At 33.0% G+C, this 19,393-nt stretch overlaps 1 protein-coding gene across 1 annotated transcript in view; it reads left to right on the plus strand.

The window, feature by feature from the left end:
- Positions 1–19,393, plus strand: part of LOC123209130 (meiosis regulator and mRNA stability factor 1-like) — a 75,913-nt gene that overhangs the window by 15,339 nt on the left and 41,181 nt on the right. The gene's annotated exons all lie outside the window — the stretch shown is intronic.

Consider the following 19,393-nt stretch of genomic DNA (forward strand, 5'->3'; position numbering starts at 1 on the left):
ACATTTCAACAATTTATTTCAATGTTTGTAGTGGGGCTCATAACTTAAAAAGAACAAAAAAACCTTTATATTGAGTTGGATTATATTTTAGGACAGATCTTACTACAACCAAAGAACTTTCCCCCTTAAGCAATTTCTCATAATTTTGATGCAAATCATCCTAAAACATCCTAAAAGCAAAATTTAATCATTAAAAAGAAAAGCTTGTAATTCGATTTTATATATATATATATATATATATATATATATATATATTTTAGATAATATATATAATATTATATATTATATATTATAATATTAATATTAATATTAATATTATTATAATTATATTTTTAATTATAATATATTATAAAATATATTATAATAATATATAATATTATAATAATATTATTATATATTATATAAGGGTTGGTGTTGACGTCAACCCCTGGGTTCTAGCACATGCGTTTCTTACTTTTTTTTTCGGTTAAATGCAAATTTTTTTTTCAGTTTTAATTCTTAAATGGTAATTTTTTTTCCCAGTTAAATCCAACTAAATGTGATATTCTTCGATAGTCATTTTTTACAGGGTATAAAATAGATGTAGTTGAGTTTTTTTATGGGTTGCTCTTTTTTTTTTTATATCCTCACTTAGCAGAATTTTTAATCTGAAGAATTCAGTTTTTTCCTTCCTGCTTTTGTTTTTGAAGATGAGAGAGAAGAGAGAGTGATTCCTTTATCACTTTGGAAGAAGAGGAAGAAGAGAAAAAAAAGTTGCAGAGAAGAAGAGAGAGAATTTGTGTATGAAAGATTGAAGAGGGGTATTTTGGGGAAGATGAGTACTGTTGTGGTATATTTGTGAAAGCTTTAGGATATGTGGCAATTTTGTATACACGGAATAAAATAGTACTAAAAATTTCAATTTCCCTAACTAATATACTGTCAGTGCCTCAAACAAAGTCAATTCGATTTGAATTGATTTAAAGCAAATTTAATCTAAAGTTTCAATTCAACAAGTTGATTAGAGATGTGAAATCAAACAAAAAAAACGAACCAAATTATTCAAAAATCATGATTTAGTTTGACTTAGCTTGAAGAATAGTTCGGTTTAATTTGAAATTTAAAATAAATAGTTTAAGAAAAATAAATTTTTTTTCTAGTACATGAGAAATAACTGAAATTGCACCTTTTTTTTTTGAAGAAATAAGAATTATTGAAACCAAATTTTTTTTCAAAGAAAATGAGAACCAGAAATTCCACAAAATCCATGAAAATAGGAAAATTCAAAATCCTTTCTGTGTTATTAAGGGGAAAAGGTTGAAATAAAGAAAGTGAAAAAGAGAAAGAATTCTACGAAATCCGATTGATTTGAGAATATTTATTAAAGAAAAAGGGGAAGGTAGAATATTATTGACTTATTAACACCCCAAAATAAAGTAGATAGATTATTTAAACAAACGCATTTTTCAAGCATCAGAATAAAGTAGCTGAAATTGAAAGGCCGAAAGCCCACCACCCGCACCCACAACACCCCCCCCCCCCCCCCCCCCAAAGTATGTTGTTTTTTCAGTTTTCCCCCTGTTAACTTTTAAAATCTCATTTACGGTTAAAATTAACTAAGTCTATTAGTTATATCATTTGCCCCCCTAAATCCTAAAAACTAACATAATTTTCTCTAACCCAAGTTTTTAAAAACTGCATTTCCCCCTAAGGTTTCCAAACTTTATTTGCCTTCATCGATAATGATGCCTCACAGCATCGGAAGGAACATGACAGGAAGGACGACACACTAAGGTGGAAGAGACGATGCTTAGAGATCATTGGTTGTTGTCAAAAAAATGAGATCTGAAAGTTTGAAAACCGTAAGGGAAAAATATAGTTTTTAAAAACTTGAGTTTGAGAGAAATTATTCGTTATTAGGGTTTAAGAGAAAAAATGAAATCAAATTTAAGTTTATTTTTAATATTAAATATAAAATAATGATTTTATTCCTAAAACTAACATATTTAAATAGTTATGAGTAGGTAAATAAGATTTTTAAAGTTAACAGAGAGAAATATAAGAAAACAACATATTTTGGGTGGGAATAAGTCCTTCGGCCTCCTACTACCATCCCTCCGTCCTCCACCACCGTCTTCATTCTCACTGCTCCATTTGCGCGCGATGAAGTCTAGTTATCCATCTCTCTTTGTTTGGTTGTGGATTGAAGTTTACTTGAATTGATTTGTGGGTTTGGAGTTGTTTGTCGATGTACGGGAGTTTGGTTTTGGACGTTGTGTGGTGATTGGTTCTTGCTATGAACGCACACCTGGTGTTTGCTGTATTGCTTGTGAAAGTCTGCCCACCAAGTGTTTGGTGATTTGCTTGTGCAGCTTGCCACGGCAGCCTCAATGCCTGTCTCAGCCACCACTTCTAAGCTAGCCATGGCAGCCACCATGCCTACCATAGCCCCTCCTTCCAAACCACCTGGGGCGTCCACCAATCCTCCAGAAAATTGGTGCAAAACCGGAGAGAAAGATGGGCAATAACCGGAAGGAACAGTGTTGTCGTCGACCGGCAACAGAAACCCGCAAACAGGTCGGACAGATGAAACCAATGTCTATATTTTAATATTATTAATTAAATAATGGATTTACACATGAGATTAATTCATTCGATTAATTTTAATAACTTACGGAAGAAAATTTGAACTTTTTAATATTTAATGGGTATTAATCTATCATTTCATCCAACCCTAGGTGGGACTAAGTCTTTTGGCCAACTTGAAATGGCTCTATACCCACGGATAGAATATTTTTGACTTATTAACCACAGAATAAAGTAGGTAAATTATTTAAACAAATTTAAATAAATGCATTTTCCGACAAGCAGAATCAACTCATGAACTACAACTTTTTTTTCAATATAATAAGAAAGTTTTATTTGAGCTTGGATATTTTTCAGAACAGATTTTACCAATGCCAAACAACTGAAATCTGAAATCTTAGATTTAATAATCAGTTTCACAACTACTTTAATTTTGAAATATAGTTAGAAAAAATTTTAACCTATATATTCTTTTGCGTTTGAAATCTCCTCTATTGTTCCCCCGGGATAGTTGCTCCTAATTCCAATGAGAATGATTGATTATTAGCTCAAAATTTCACGAAATTCGATTGATTTAACAATAAAACTCACTATCATGTGAATAGAATATTTACAATGGTGTTTGAAAGGAAAGATGATAGGGAAGAATAATAAAGATAAAGAAAGTAAAGCCCCATCAGTGGAGATAAAGGGAGAATATGTGCTTGGACCACTTCATTAATATGGTTCCATCATCCCAATTGATCCCATTCCTTTATAATTGATGTGAGAGAAGAAAATTGGACATAAGTGGAGATAAAGTAGGCTATGTGCTTGGAGTTCCATCGCCGTAATTGATCCCATTTATTTATACTTTATAGTCAAGTTAAAATCCATTATTTAAGTATTAAAATCAAATCATTCTGATACAGAATTGGTTACTGTGTTCTTATTTGCTTAGATTAAACAGTTTAGTGTTAAAGGGAGAATTTGACTTAAATAAAAGTTTTTTAATTAGAAAAAGTCGATTCAATTTTAAAGAGACAATCTAACTTGTAAAAAGATTTTATTTGTTAAAAAAATTATGAAAGTCCTATATAATTTTTAAAAGGAGTAAAACACAAATTTACTATTAGTGAATCAATAGTGAATAATTATTTTTTATAATATTATAAGTTATTTATCAATATAAATTGTTGTTTATTACAAAGACAAAAGGTTTGAACTTTGCTTTTCAATCAAACATATTATGAAATGAATATTGTATATTAAGTAGTTTTTGTGTGTTACAAAGGACTGTTTATTTATACAAAACTATTTAAAGAGGAAAATCTATACAATCATTATAATTAAGGTGTCAATCATTACAATTAAGGGTCAACTATTATGATAAAATCAATCACTATGATTAAGATGTTAATAATTATAATTAAGGGTCAATTATTATCAATCATACAATAATTAAGAATATTATTTTATAATATATTAAATAATTATATTTTTCTGTTTTAATTTTTTTATATTATTAAATTTTTTTAATAAATTTATATAATTATCTGTAAATAATGAGAATTTAAAGAAAGATATTACAATATGTGATGGATTTTCCCACCAAAGAAGAGATGTTTACCTAGCCTCCTTGAATGTGAACATTGAAAATTTGACTTTCCAATTATTAACCTTGGTGAAGTAATTGTTTTTAATTGGTGGAGAGGCAGGGGGAATTCCTATATAAAGCACCCCACCTCATTGCGATGTAAAAACATTCCTCCTTTAATGCACACCACTCACTTGCTTATTCTTTTTCCGTCTTGTCATTATCTTTCTCTTCTCACTTTCATTTCTTTGCCTTTTTATAAATATTTATAATATTATTGGCCTCAGAATAAAGTAGGTAGATTATTTAAACAAACGTATTTTCCAAACAGTAGTGAATGCCTCTTCAAATAAATATAATAATGTTTTTAAGTCTATTGCTATGTAATATAGATATGGAGCTGATGAAGGAAGTGCAAAATAAAAGGAAATTTCATAGAAACTGAAATATCTCAACTAGGAAGGTGAAAAGATCTTCCCTTGTTTGTTGCGGAGGGAAAATAGGATATTTCTTACGTAAGGCTATGAATGAATTATTCTACTAAGCTTGTTGCCTTGAACTAAAAAGTTTATGAGTGTTCTTTGTTGGATTGATGTCATACAAGAATGAGTTAAAGTAATTTGAAAGTAAATATAAATTAATAAAATTTAATAATTGATTTTAAAAAATTAATTTATTAATAAAAGACTGAGCCGACTTGTTAAGGGTTCGGCATGACATGACCTCCAAAAGAGCAGCTTGTATCATGAGCCTTAATCCTTATGTGGGTTAACCCAATCTGCAAGACATATTCCTTGGCCCCAACCTGCAAGCACAATGGACAACATCATAGTCGACTCAACCTGGCCCGTATGCCTAATACTGTGTTTATTGATGATTCATTATCAAATCAAAGTTCTATGAAATTCAATTGATTTGATAATAAAACTCACCAACATGTGAACAGAATTTTTTTGTTGGTATGTTAAAAAGGAAGATGATAGAGAAGAAAATTGAAGATAAAGATAGTATAGACCCAATAGAGTTTCATCGTCATAATGGAGGACCATTTCATTAATGGAGTTCCATCTTCATAATTGATCCCACTATTTTATAGTTTATAACTGAGTTGAAATTCATTATTGATATATTATAATCAGATTATTTAGTAATGGAGTTGGTCATTCTAGTTTTATTTAATAATCAGATTATTTAGTAATAGTTTATAACTAGTAGTTTTAAAAAGATAAATTCATTTAAACAATATTTTTTTAATTACAAAAAAGTTGATTTAATTTGGAAAAAACAATTTTACTCAAACAATATTAAAATTTTTTTACAAATCCTACATAATTTTTGAAACCATAAAAGTATGAATATACCGTTAATAACCTATTAATAAATAATTATATTTTACAATATTATGAGTTAACAGATAGTTATCAATACAAATTGTAGTTTATTACATTACAAAATATTGTAATTGAATATATTCAATTTTCAAAATTTTCTATTAAAATGATTTTTTAATTAAAAAACTAACTTTTTACTATATTAAATGCATCAAATTAATCAACTAGACTAAATTAACAAAACAATATTTAAAAGGCAACTATCCACTAGACATTATCAAATAATCGTAATCGATGAATAAACATGTTATTTATTTGCTAATTATTATTAAGTTTGTTCAGCTTAAATTTAAAATTTAAAAATTGGCATACTATAAATAGAGGTTGAGAACCCTATTAAACACAAAAAATGAATACAATTAATATCAATCCTAATCCAAATAAATTATGTTTAATATATACTACATTATCAAGTAAAAAATTATTCCCGAGCTTACCATTAGTAATGTTACATTAATATTATTTCGGAGTGGAATGAGCTAAGTCAAGCCAAGTTTGAACAATAATCAACTTGACATTGAGCTTGATTTATTTGATTAATGATGAGTTTGTTAGAGAAGTTATCAAAAATGAAGAAGAATGGTTACTGAAGATGAAGAAGAAGAGCCTTCGAAAAAAATAAAAAGTTTGTAAATAAGATGAATATGTTGACAATTTGACTAAGTCTACCTAGCATGGCTCAATCGTGAGCTAACATTACCCTTGCTAGAGTTGAACTCAATTGAGCCGAACGCCAATCCGAAACAAGGGCTGGCTCGGATCGCATCCAATGGCTTAATATTAAGTAAAAATCATTAATGATAATGTCATTATTAATATAAATGTCACTATGCAAATTTTATAGGGCTAGAGATGCAGCCCATACAAGCTCAATGGGCTTATTCCCCTACTTCAACCCAAAACTTTCCCATATGACAGCTACAAAAACAAAATCACAAACAATACACGAAATTTCTGGATTCAATCTCAATCCCCTCTAGGTCAGTGATTAAGCTTCCTTGTATTGCTTATTTCAGGTTTTAATTTTCTGTTCTTTTTGTTTAGGGTGCTGTTTGAGTGATGCCAAATTGTCTTAACTTGTTCATGAGCGCCTTCAATGGTCATTAAGCTTTCATTTTTAACATTTCCGAGCAAAATTCTCAAATGGGTTAATTTAACTGCCTGTATTTCTTCACTTTCGTGTGCTAATACACTCCAAGTTACTGATTATGAAGCAAAAATTCAATCTTTAAGGAATAAGCACTGGCGACTTCAACTCCGCTGTGAAGATATTTAAATGAGTATCTCTCCATAAGGGTTTCAAACACACTGCTGGTACTCAAGGTAAGATAATTTTGAAGCTGGGTTTACTGGTAATGTTGAACAAATGGAGAGGTTTTGTCAAAATGTGATGAAAGATAAGCGCCCAAATGCCAAAAAAGCTCTTATTTCGTTATCAACTCAACCTGGCCTAGTAGACTTAGTACCATGTCCACAAATGATTCATTATCAACTCAAAATTCCACGAAATTCAATTTAATTTGACAATAAAACTCTCCAATATGTGAACAGATTTTTTTTGATGCTATGTAAAAGGGAAAATGATAGATAAGAAAATTGAAGATAAAGAGAGTAGAAACTCAATAGAGTTTCATTGTTATGATGGAGGACCATTTCGTTAATAGTGTTCTATTGGCATAATTGATCTCATTACTTTATAGTTTATAACTAAATTGAAATCTGTTGTCGTATATTAAAATCAAATTATTTAGTAATGAAATTGGTCATTTTAGTTTTATTGGTATAAATTACTCAATTCAATTGTAAAAGGATAATTTCACTAAAATAATATGTTTTAATTAAAAGAAAAGTTGATTCAATATCGAAGGAACAATCCTACTCAAGTAATTTTTTTTTAATTAAAAAGATTATACAAATGCTACATAATTGTTGAAACTATAAAAGCACGAATAGACTATTAATAAACCCACTAGTAAATAATTATATTTTACAATATTATGAATTAATGAGTATTTATCAATATAAATTGTTGTTTATTACCATTACAAAAGATTTTAATTGAATATGTTGAATTTTCAAATTTTTTTATTAAAATGATTTTTCAATTAAAAAAACTAAATTTTTACTATTTTTTATTAAATGTATCGAATGAATCATCTAGAGTAAATTAACAAAACAACATTGAAAAGGTAACTATCCGCTAGACATTATCAAGTAATCATAATCGATGACTAAACATGTTATTTATCTACTAATCATTATTAACTTAGTTCAACTTAAATTTAAAATTTAAAAATTGACATACCACAAATAGAGGTTGAGAATCCTATTAAACACAAAAAATGAATACAATTACTATCAACCCTACCTAATCCAAATAAAGGCCAAAGGACTTATTTCCATTTAAAGTATGTTGTTTTCCTAACTTTCTATCTATTATTTTTAAAAATCTCAAACACCCACCAATGGGTGGTCAAAATTAACGAAACTTTAACTCTTTAAAATTTTATTTCTTTAAAATTTTATCTCTTTTCACCCCCATTACTCTAAAATATAACAATCTCCCCCTTAGGCCAAGTTTTGAAAAGTAGCAATTTTTTCCTAAGGTTTTTTTTCATTATCTGGTGGCATCTTTGACGCTTCTCTGGCGACATCTCCTTTCTCTTCCTCCGGTGGTCGCTCTCTCACCATCTCTCCCTCTGACCAACAATCCTAAACCCACCGAGAAGATGATTTTTCGTCTTTCTCAACAAAAACAAGATCTCTCATTCATTGATTCTCGTCTTCATTTTTCCCAACATCACCTTCCTAGACAAAGACAAGATCTCTTATTCGTCAAATCTCATCTTCGTCTTTCCTGACAAAGACAAGAACTCTCGTCTTCGTTAAGGAAGACAAATAGCTTTGTTTTCTTGATGAAGCTAGAAGTTCTTTTTTATGTCAATCGATATCATCCAAGCTTTCAAATGAAAGAATCTTGGCTGTTGGAGTGAGAAAAGATGTTGGGAGATCTTTGTCACTGGCAATGGTGCCGAAGGTTTGGAAATTAAACCTTAAGGAGGAATTGCCATTTTTTAAAACTTGGCATAAGGAGAAACTTTTAGTTTTTAAAGTTTAAAGAGGGGGGAAGGAAATTGAATTTTAGTTTATTTTTAATATTACAGATGAAATAACAATTTTATCTCTAAAACCATTAACTTTAACTATCGATTGGTGGATATTCGAGATTTTCAAAGATAAGAAGTGAAAACTTGGAAAAACAATATACTCTGGATAGGAAAAAGTCCTTTGGCCCGAAATAAATTATGTCAGATATATGCCACATTATCAAGTAAAAAATTATTCCCGAGGTCACCATTATTAATGTTATGTTAATATTATTTAGGAGTGGATTATGCTAAGTCAAGCCAAGCATGAACAATAGTCAACTTGACATTGAGCTTGATTTGTTCGATCAATGATGAGTTTGTTGGAGAAGTTATCGAAAATTAAGAAGAAAGGTTATTGGAGATTAAGAAGAAGAATCTTCAAAAAAAAAAAGTCTTTGAACAAAATAAAAAGTAACCAAACAAGATGAATATGTTGACAACTCAATTAAGTCAACCTAACTTGACTTAATTGTGAGCTAACATTATCCTTGATAGAGCTCAATTCAATTGAGTCGAACACCAAGCCGAGTAAGGGCTGGCCCAGATCGTGTTCAATGACCCTAATATTAGCTAAAAATCATTAATGATAACTTCATTATTGATATAAATGTCACTGTACAAATTTTATAGGGCTAGAGGTGCAGCCCATAAAAGTCCAATGGGCCTATTCCCTTACTTCAACCCAAAACTTACCCATACGACAACAACAAAAACATAATCACAAACGGTACACTAAATTTCCGGATTCAGTCTCAATCACTTCTAGGTCAGTGATTAAGCTTCCTCGTATTGCTTATTTCAGGTTTTAATTTTCTTTTGTTTTTGTTTAGGGTGCTGTTTGAGTGATGTCAAATTGTCTTAACTTGTTCATGAGCGCCTTCAATGGTCATTAAGCTTTCATATTTAACATTTCCAAGCAAAATCCTCAAATGGGTTAATTTAACTGCCTGTATTTCTTCACTTTCGTGTGCTAATACAGTCCAAGTTACTGATTGTGAAGCAAAAATTCAATCTTAAGAAATAAGCTATACCCGGATAATCCTATCCGGGTTTTGGATAGCATCTGCGACTTGAACTCCGCTGCGAAGATATTTAAATGAGTCTCTCTCCAAAAAGGTTTTCAACACACTGCTGATACTTATGGTAAGATAATTTTGAAGCTGGGTTTAGCTAGAAATGTTGAAAAAATGGAGGGGTTTTGTCAAAATATGATGAAAGATAAGTCCCCAAATGCAGAAGAAGCTCTTATTTCATTATTTGAATTGTTTGTTATACATAATAGGCTGAAGGAGGCAATAAGGTTTCTTGTGAGTATGATTTTGGGTGGTTTTAAGCCCTCAGTTGATGTATTTAATGTTTTGTTAGGTGCTATTGTGAAGAACAAGAGAGGTTTTGAAGATGTGGTGTTTATTTATAAGGAGATGGTAAAAGTAGGAGTTTTGCTAAATGTTGTTACTTTGAACTATTTGTTGGAGGTTTTATTTGAAAATAGTAGGATTGAGTCTGCTTTGGATCAGTTTAGGAGAATGGACAAGAAGGGTTTAGTCTGAATGGTAGGAATTTTGAGATAATAATAAAAGGTCTTATTTTGACCAATTGAGTGGATGATTCGGTTATCATTTTAGGCGAGATGTTTAATGCTGGATTTGAGCTGGAATTAAATTTCTATACCTGTATAATACCACTGTTTTGTAGGGAAAATAAACTAGAGGAGGGAATCCAACTGTTAAGGTTGATGAGAGCTTCAAATCTTTTGCCAGATGAGTTGATTTATATGGAGTTGATTAGATGTATGTGTGAGAACCATAGATTAGATGATGCGAATAATCTTCTTGAAGAGATGATTGAAAATGGTAGAACACCTTTTGTTGATGTGCTTGCTGATCTAGTAGTAGAACTTTGTGCAATAGGAAAATTCAACGAGGCTTTGAATTTCTTGGAAGACAAATGTGGTTACATAACTTCTCCATACAATGCTATACTTGAAGGTAGTTGCAATGCTGGTAAATTTTTTCTGGCATAAAGTATCTTGGACAAAATAGCCGAGAGAAATGTAACTGATTGTGATTCTTGGAATATTCTAATCAGATGACTTTGCGAGAATATGAAAATAAAGGAAAGCGAATGAACTTCTTAGTAGAATGATTATAATTTCCATAGTTCCTGACTCTGTCACATACTCAGCTCTTGTTGTAGGCAACTGTTGATCGAGAAAGTATGAGGATGCTCTGATGGTGTTCCTTTGGGGTTTTATCGAAAATTGGGTTTTGGATTCTATATCTTATTTGGAGTTAGCAGGAGGTCTTTGCCAGGCGGGAAAGATCATGGAGGCTGCTGAAGTATTTCATTACATGTCGAAGAACAGACGCTCGCTCCATCCTTCTTCTTACAATATGCTGATGGCCAGCATGTGTGTAATGGGACAAGTGGATAAAGCAATTAGGCTACGAGGTTTGGCTTACAGTTATGATACTTCTTATACTACTTCAACTTTCACTACAATTATGCATGGATTGTCAAAATTAAAAATGGCTGAAGGACTAATGGTAATTCTCTCACAAATGTTGGTGGACGGTTGTGCTCTTGTTGTGCCGTGTGTTGTTTGGCTAGCCAATCTCACTTGCACATGGTTTTAAGTGGGATTGATAAACTAGTTTCTAATAGTGATATTTTGGATTCATCTATGCATAACATACTAATCAATAGCCTCTGGAAAGAGGGTCTAAAATGTAAGGCTTCCCTATTATTGGATCTGATGTTGGAAAATGGTTGGGTATCAAATGCTACAACTCATGGTCTGTTGGTTGGGTCTTTTATCTACAGAGATACAGATGGTGAAACATTTGCATATGAGGATTCAATGCAAGATAGTTTTAGCAACATTCTCGCCGAGGGATTGGGAAATACGTGACAAGTTCCCATAGTTGACAATGAAACTGTAATTGGACAGTTTCTAAATCACCCTGGTGGAAAACTTGCCATGATGAGATGTAAGCTTCTTTGGGATCTTATTTTGCAGTTTTGGTTGAGTTGCAGTTTTGATGAGATGAGAAATCAGTCTAAAATGGCATTTGATTGTAAACGTAGCCAGATTAGTTGTTCTTTACCCAGCCATCTTATAATCTGTGACATGATGCCACTGCATTTAAATTCCAAAGAGAAACTTGTTTGTCGAAATCTGTATAAATGTTGTGGCATCATAAGCTTTTTGGTCCACTGTATTTTTTGTAAGTGCTTGTGCTTTGCTCTTTCCATTATTTCCTTTCAGTTTGATTGTTATTATGGTGCAATATGTTCAATATGCACTCGGGAAGTTTCCTTGTTCTGTTAAGTCACACTTGATATGGTATCAATGAAGTTAGTGCTAGGCTATTTAATTTGACTCAAGTCAATTTCTGAAAAATGATCCTGTGGTCCATTACATTATTGTCTATATTTAGCTTCAATTTTACCTCATGATTTGGAATTGTTTTTATATATTGGATAAATATCAAAGAAAAAATTTTTTAATTCCCTTCCAATGCAGAAGCTTAACATTACTTGTTTTACTTTCACAGATATCAAGCAGTGCCCTAAAAAGTTTGAATTGGTAACAACTTGTCCATCAGACTATTTGGAATTGTATATTTTGAGTATCATGAAGAGGGCAGAAAGATTATAATCAGCCAAGGATTGAGGTCCAAGGGAAGACTGGAATTGCAACCTGCAGGCCACAGATTGTTGACCATTATTTAGCAGGTGAAGTTCATTCTTTGACAGTAAGATTGTTGTTGAACTCTATCCAACCACAGTTGTGGCAAAAGCAGTTTTCATCAAGTTCTAGTCATTGATGGAAACTTTAACCGGTAACTTAGTTGAAGAGTGACAGAGTTAGTACAGGTTTTCATCAGCTGAAGTTCTCACCAAGGAAATGGAAATTGAAACGACAGATTCAAGATACAAATTGGTGTAAAGTGACAATATAGTTAATGACAAATAAAAAAAAGCTGTAATCTAACTTCATTGCTCAAATGGGCATGTATATATATGAGTCATGGCTTAGCTTTTCTCTCCTAATATTAATTCCTGGGTTTGTCCTACGTAATTTGTATTATATTTTGAGGAATTGTATGTTCTGAGTTGCAAATTTTCAGGAATTTCAATGAATATTTATGTGTTTTTTGGTTGAATGAGCAAGGGTTAAGGATGCAAGCGACGAGGAAATTCTAGTGGACTTGTTGTTCTGGGCGACCTCCAAATATAATATTAATATCTGGAGATAGAGGTCCCTCCAATACTCTTCATCAATTGAGGATGAGAAGATACAACATTCTGCTTGCTCAGCTGCAGAAAGCCTTGGCTCTTCTCCTTGCGGTCACCAAGATCATGTGGCTCAAGACAAGTCTTATGGCTGGAGGTGAGGTCCTTCATTTATGACTAAAATTGGTAACAAATTTCAGTCCCTAATAATATGCCTTTTGCTCATGCACAAGTTTTCTACTTGAGAAATCCTAATGAGAAATTCAATAGTAGTGCACTAGTTGATATTCAATAAGATCAAGAAACCTGTAAATTGTCACTGCCGCCCTGTACTAATTATAATCCCAAGTGTTTTGTTATGGGCCTTGCCCAGATGGATTTGTTCATTTCAACCTTGCTCAGAATGGTTATAGAAATCATTATCCACCATAGCCTTTGGTGCCAAACAGTTGCCCTAATCAGCCTCGTAGTTTTGTTCAAAACGGTAGTGAAATCACTGTTAGGGCCAAAGTCTACATTCGAAAGAAAGGAAAAATGGGGACAAAAGTGGCAACGGCTGGTGGCAAATTAAGAAAGACAGATGTCAAGCAACAGGCTGGAAATAGAGCTGGAGACATGCAGCAGATAGGGAATAGAGCAACAGATCAGCGTGCACCCTAGGATGATACTGCAGCTTTGCCGCAGAAGCAGGGGACTATGAATGTAGGTAGAACTGAAGAGGTGGCAACACAGGATAGGTCAAACAGCTATGTGGGTAATGAGCTTGGTATAGACTTGGAAAGGATGAGAAAGGAGGCAGATAAGATTTTGAAAGGAAAAGGAAAAATGGGAGAGACCGAGCGTCTTGAGGGCTGGAGAACGTAGTTAGCTGCTCATGTTATTTTGTTGCTGTATTGGGAAACTTTGCCATTTCCAGATGTTTTGTTGATCCATGTAAAAGATTGAAAGTAATAGCCTCAATATCGGTTGTATTTTATTTCAAAATATTAAAGTAATAGCCTCAATATCAGTTGTATTTTATTTCAAAATATTTCTCAATACAAGCAGTTTATTCCATCATTTGAGTGACAATATTCTGCAGCACATTTACAATTCTATTTTCATTCTGTCCTTAAGTTGTCGTTGCTGTTGAGGTGTGTTTCTGTTGTTGGAAAATAGTCTGCCGAGCTGAGTTGCTTGAGTGGGATGTGGTGGTGTTTCACGTCTGTAACAAACCTGGTATGATAACATGACTAGAATGGAAAGTAGAGTGGAGAACTTGGAGAGAGATATGACGGCCGTGAAGGAGGGAATGGAGGAAATGAGGTCTCAAATAGGAGAGTTGAGCTTTAGGATGGGAGACATGGGTTCAGACATGGACATCATAAAGGGATATCTACAGGACTTGAAGGAATAGACGTTCGGTAGAGAAGGAACCGATTAAGTGAAGACCCCAATGCAACCAGAGCAGTCGCCGTCATACTCACCTTCGGTGGAAGGAATGTCGGCACCGCCAGTGGGGAGAACCGAAGACGTGGTGGAAGAACGGACTAACTAGACTGGTCCAACCGGGGAAGAGCAGATAGGAGGCAACCGGAGAGACCTTCAATATCGCCGCCTAGATTTATCTTTATTTAATGGAGAAGAGGCACTAGACTAGGTGTCAAGGGTAGGCCTGGATATGGGCCGAATTGGTTCGATTCGATTTAATTTGACTTAAATTTATTTGATTCAAATTTAAATTGAACTCGAATCAGAAGATTTAACTCGTTTTTTTAATTGAGCCGAACTCAAGCTAAAGAGCGTTCGATTCATTTTGATTCGAAGTCATTGCTCAAATCAATAGTTCAAATTCATGCCTCGATTTGGTTTGAATCAATTCAAATTCAATCATTCGATTTGGCGGTTTGAATTTGTGATTCAATTCGATTTGAATAAAATTTTTTGAATATTATCAAGGTAAAATGAAGTCGTTTTATCAATAAACCATGAATTTGAGTCATAAATCGGACCCATATATTTGAACCATCAAATCGAGCTGAATTGAGTTATAAATTTGAATCATTGATTCAAACTACAAAATCAAACCAAAATTGAACCAAACTGAGCTAAGTCATTTTTTATCCAAATTGAACTCAAATCAAATTTAATTTTGACTCTATGACCTCTAGTTTGATCATTTTCTATTTGCGCTGAACTAAGGGAGGTTTGGGCTCAACCTGCCCGAATCTGCTCTAGTCAAGGATGGAACAGTATTTCCACGTGAACAGGTTGAAGAAGCAGGAACAACTCACTGTCTTTGGCGTCTTGTCTCCTCACTGTCTCCGGTGTCTCAACTCCTCTCCTCTCTGGCGATTCGAAGTCTTGGCGAACTCTTCTCTTTGGTGCGTCAGTTCTTTGACGATCTGTTCAGCTTCATCAGTGCATAAATGGCGTGAACTCCCCCCTCCTCTTCGGCATCTTGAAATCTCGGTGAAGTTTAGAACAGCTGTCTTCATGAATGCATCTAATCTGGTACGTAGTTCTTCACATCTGATTGAGATTCTTCAGCTGGCACATTATTTGTTGTTTGATTAATGGTTAGCAGCAAGCAGTTTTTAGTGGCACTGAGTATCCTGAGTTGGTTATGGAATTTCTTACAAGATACGACCTTCAGCTAGATAGGCTATGAATGATCATAACTGATCTGTTGAAACACTGAAATACATGCACTCACTGTTAAATTTAAGCCAAGCTTGCCTGAACCTAACCTATTTGCATCCTTCTAAAAACAAGTTTTCTTAAAAGTTGATTGTTCGAAGGTCTAGATGTTTTACATTGTATCATGTGCATCCTAGGTTTTTTTTAGGGAAATTATAAAAAATAGGCAAAAGTAAGGGGGTTTAAGCGAAATTGCCCAAAAAATTTAGATTAAACAAAAATGCCCAACTTTTGTGAAATGTCGAAACTACCCCTATATATAAACAAGGCAAAATTTCATATTTTCCACTATAAAACTTCCACTGTCACTGTGTAAATCCAAAGAAAAATCACCCACTTTCCCACTGTCCACTGTCGTCCTACTGTCAAGCCAATTTTTGATGATTTTCTTGCTTTCCGATGACCGAAAATTGTCAAGAAGGTTAGTATATCTTCCGTAATCTTGTTTAAATCAAGTTATTGTTCATATTATTGAGATTTGAGTGAGATTTTATGGTTTGAAACTTTAGGGTTTCGATTTTGAACAATGTTTAATATGTTTTGATTCTTGGCTGTTTTCATTGAATTTGTTGAGGGGTTTTGTGTTATAGTCTATATAGATTCGATTTGTGTTGAAATTGGAAGCCAAAATGACCGATTTTTGGCTGAAAAATGTGTCCGAAGCATTGGGCATCCCGACAGTTTCCCACTGTCATGACGAACACTCCCACTGTGACAGTGGGTTAGGGGGGTTAAGCGACTTTTTTAAAACATTAGGGATCTGGTCGTCATAGTTTAGTCCACTGTAGGCGTTTCTGAAATTTGCCATGTGATAGTGGGCTGCTGGTGAATAGCATGGGTTAGGGTGAAAATTAACTTTTTTGAAACTGCAGGGGCGGTAAAAGATTTGAAAATTACTGAGGGGGCAAGGGATAAAATTGGACTTGTTTGTGATAGAAATTTTCTCAGGGGGTAAATTGATATTTTTCACATCTAGGGTTTCTCGACGTGTAGTTTTCGAATTTGAGATTAAGTTTTTTGATTTTTGTGCCTTTTGAACACATTTTACGATGTAATGACCTAATTTCACTCAATATTTCAGTTTTTTCATTTATAAGATATATCCACTCGTACTTTTGAATTTCAGTTTTGTTTTTTCGAATTTTGCCGTTTTATGATATATCGATTCTTATTTTCTAGATTTCTAAACGATTTTTTCGATTAGTGATATTCTTATGTATTTTAACTAATAGAGTTTGAATTTCAATTTCGTTTTTCAATTATTCACATTCTAAGGTATATCAACGTATAGAATTCGAATTTCATTTTCGTTTTTTCAAATTTCATTGTTTTAAAATATATCGACTCGTATTTTCCAGATTTTGGAACGATTTTTCGATTGTTGTCATTCTAGGGTATTTCAACGTTTAGAATTCGATTTTCAGTTTTGTTTTTTCCAATTTCACCATTTTAGGATATATCGACTCGTATTTTTTAGATTTTAGAACGATTTTTCTATTGTTGCCATTATAGGGTATTTCAACATTTAGAATTCGAATTTCAGTTCGTTTTTTCCAATTTCACCTTTTTAGGATATATCGACTCGTATTTTTCAAAATTTCGATGGATTTTTTGATTGTTAACATTCTATGGTATTTCAACGTATAAAATTCAAATTTCATTTCCGTTTTTTCGAATTTTACCGTTTTAGGATATATCAACTCGTACTTTCTAGATTTTGGAACGATTTTTCGATTGTTGCCATTCTAGGGTATTTCAACGTTTAAAATTCGAATTTCAGTTTTGTTTTTTTGAATTTTACCATTTTAGGATATATCGACTTGTATTTTTCAGAATTTCAACTAATTTTTTGATTGTTAACATTCTATGATATTTTAACATATAAAATTTGAATTTTATTTTCGTTTTTTTGAATTTTACCGTTTTAGGATATATCGACTCGTACTTTCCAGATTTTGGAACGATTTTTTTATTGTTGCCATTCTAGGGTATTTCAACGTTTAGAATTCGAATTTCAGTTTTGTTTTTTTGAATTTTACCATTTTAGGATATATCGACTCGTATTTTTCAGAATTTCAACTGATTTTTTGATTGTTAACATTCTATGGTATTTTAACGTATAAAATTCGAATTTCATTTTCATTTTTTTGAATTTCACCATTTTAGGATATATCTACTTGTATTATTCAGATTTTCGAATGATTTTTTGTTTGTTGAAATTCTAGGTTATTTCAACGTATGAAATTTGAATTTGAATTTCGTTTTTTCCTTTTAACTGTTTTACGATCCTGAAATCTTATTTTTAAAATTTTGTGATCACCTTTTTTATTGTTTTGTATTTTTTATCTTTTTATGATTTTTCCATGAAGACATTTGTTTACATAATTGCTATTTATGAATGACTAACGAATTTTGTCAATTTTTGCAGGATATTTCTAGCAAAAGAAAACGTGTTGAAAGTGAGCTGCGAATCCCCGATGAGTCCAGACACTTTCGGACAGATCTGATAGGTCATGCATAATGCACAACATTATCTAGGATTACATCTACACTGACCTCGGATCACCTACGACTATTTGAGAGGACATGTGTCAGGTATCTTCTTCGTTTACTCGAGACCAAATTCTCTGGGATATTAGTTCATTCATTTCTACTACGGCAGCTATATCGATTCTCTGTCAGAGACAAGTTTTGGTTTAGGATTAGTAGGGTTGATGTTCGTTTTAGCTCGTTTGAGTTTGCTTTGGTGACGGGTCTTTCATTTAGCTGATGCATTGATATCTCTTCATATATTTCTCGCTCCTCCAGACATAAGATTAGAGATACGTACTTTCGAGGTTGTCCAAAGGTGTAGTGTTATGACCTAGAGCGTGTTTTCTTGTTGAGGCCATGGGGGGATGCCGACATTGACGTTGTCAAGATGGCCTTATTATATGTTCTTCACATGGTTTTGTTAGGGAATGATCGACAGAAGAAGGTATCTTCAAAATATTTACAGTTGGCTGATCATCTGGACGGGTTTAATTCCTACCCCTGGGGTGTCCCCGTGTGGCAGATGACATACGAGTCTATGTCACAGGTGAGTGACAGAGTGTGCTCCGAACGGATGCCTGAGATGCGTAGATACGACCTCTACGGATTTCCTTTTGCATTTCAGGTTAGTTTTAATTTATTGATTATATATATTAATTGAAAAAAATATGAATTGATTTATTAAAATCGTAAATGATTATATTGCAGTATTGGATACATGAGACTCTGAACACATTATACGATTGGATTGATCTTGTTGATCTCTATGTGTCCCCACGGATGTTTAGGTAGCGTATGCGAGACGTCCCTAGTTGGACTCATATAGGTCGTATTTTCATTAGTGATCTGGTATGTACTCGTTAATTAATAAGTTGATTAATTCATTATATGTTGCAATTATTTTGACTTATATATCTTCATCATTAGGAGGATGTCACATTCTGGAAGGGTTCGCACCAGGATCATGCAGCTGATTTGTACAGCACGTTGTCGGATCGTTGGAAAGGGTCCGTTGGTTCACACCCCGTATACAAATCCACTCAAAGGGAGGGCGAAACGACAACTTAGGACCATTCCATCCTCTGCCTCAGAGCGTGAGGAATCTTTCCTCATGTGGTACACCAGAGCTGCGACTTCCGATGCACATGATGTCTACTTCATTGGGTCAAAGTCAAAGGGCAGTTTTTGGCGGCTTGTGGTAGAGTTGCGCCAGTGGCTGACCGACGATGTAAGTTGTCTATACTATATAATTTGGGAAAAAG

This window comes from Mangifera indica, chromosome 2, assembly GCF_011075055.1.
Source record: "Mangifera indica cultivar Alphonso chromosome 2, CATAS_Mindica_2.1, whole genome shotgun sequence".
Taxonomy (NCBI): domain Eukaryota; kingdom Viridiplantae; phylum Streptophyta; class Magnoliopsida; order Sapindales; family Anacardiaceae; genus Mangifera; species Mangifera indica.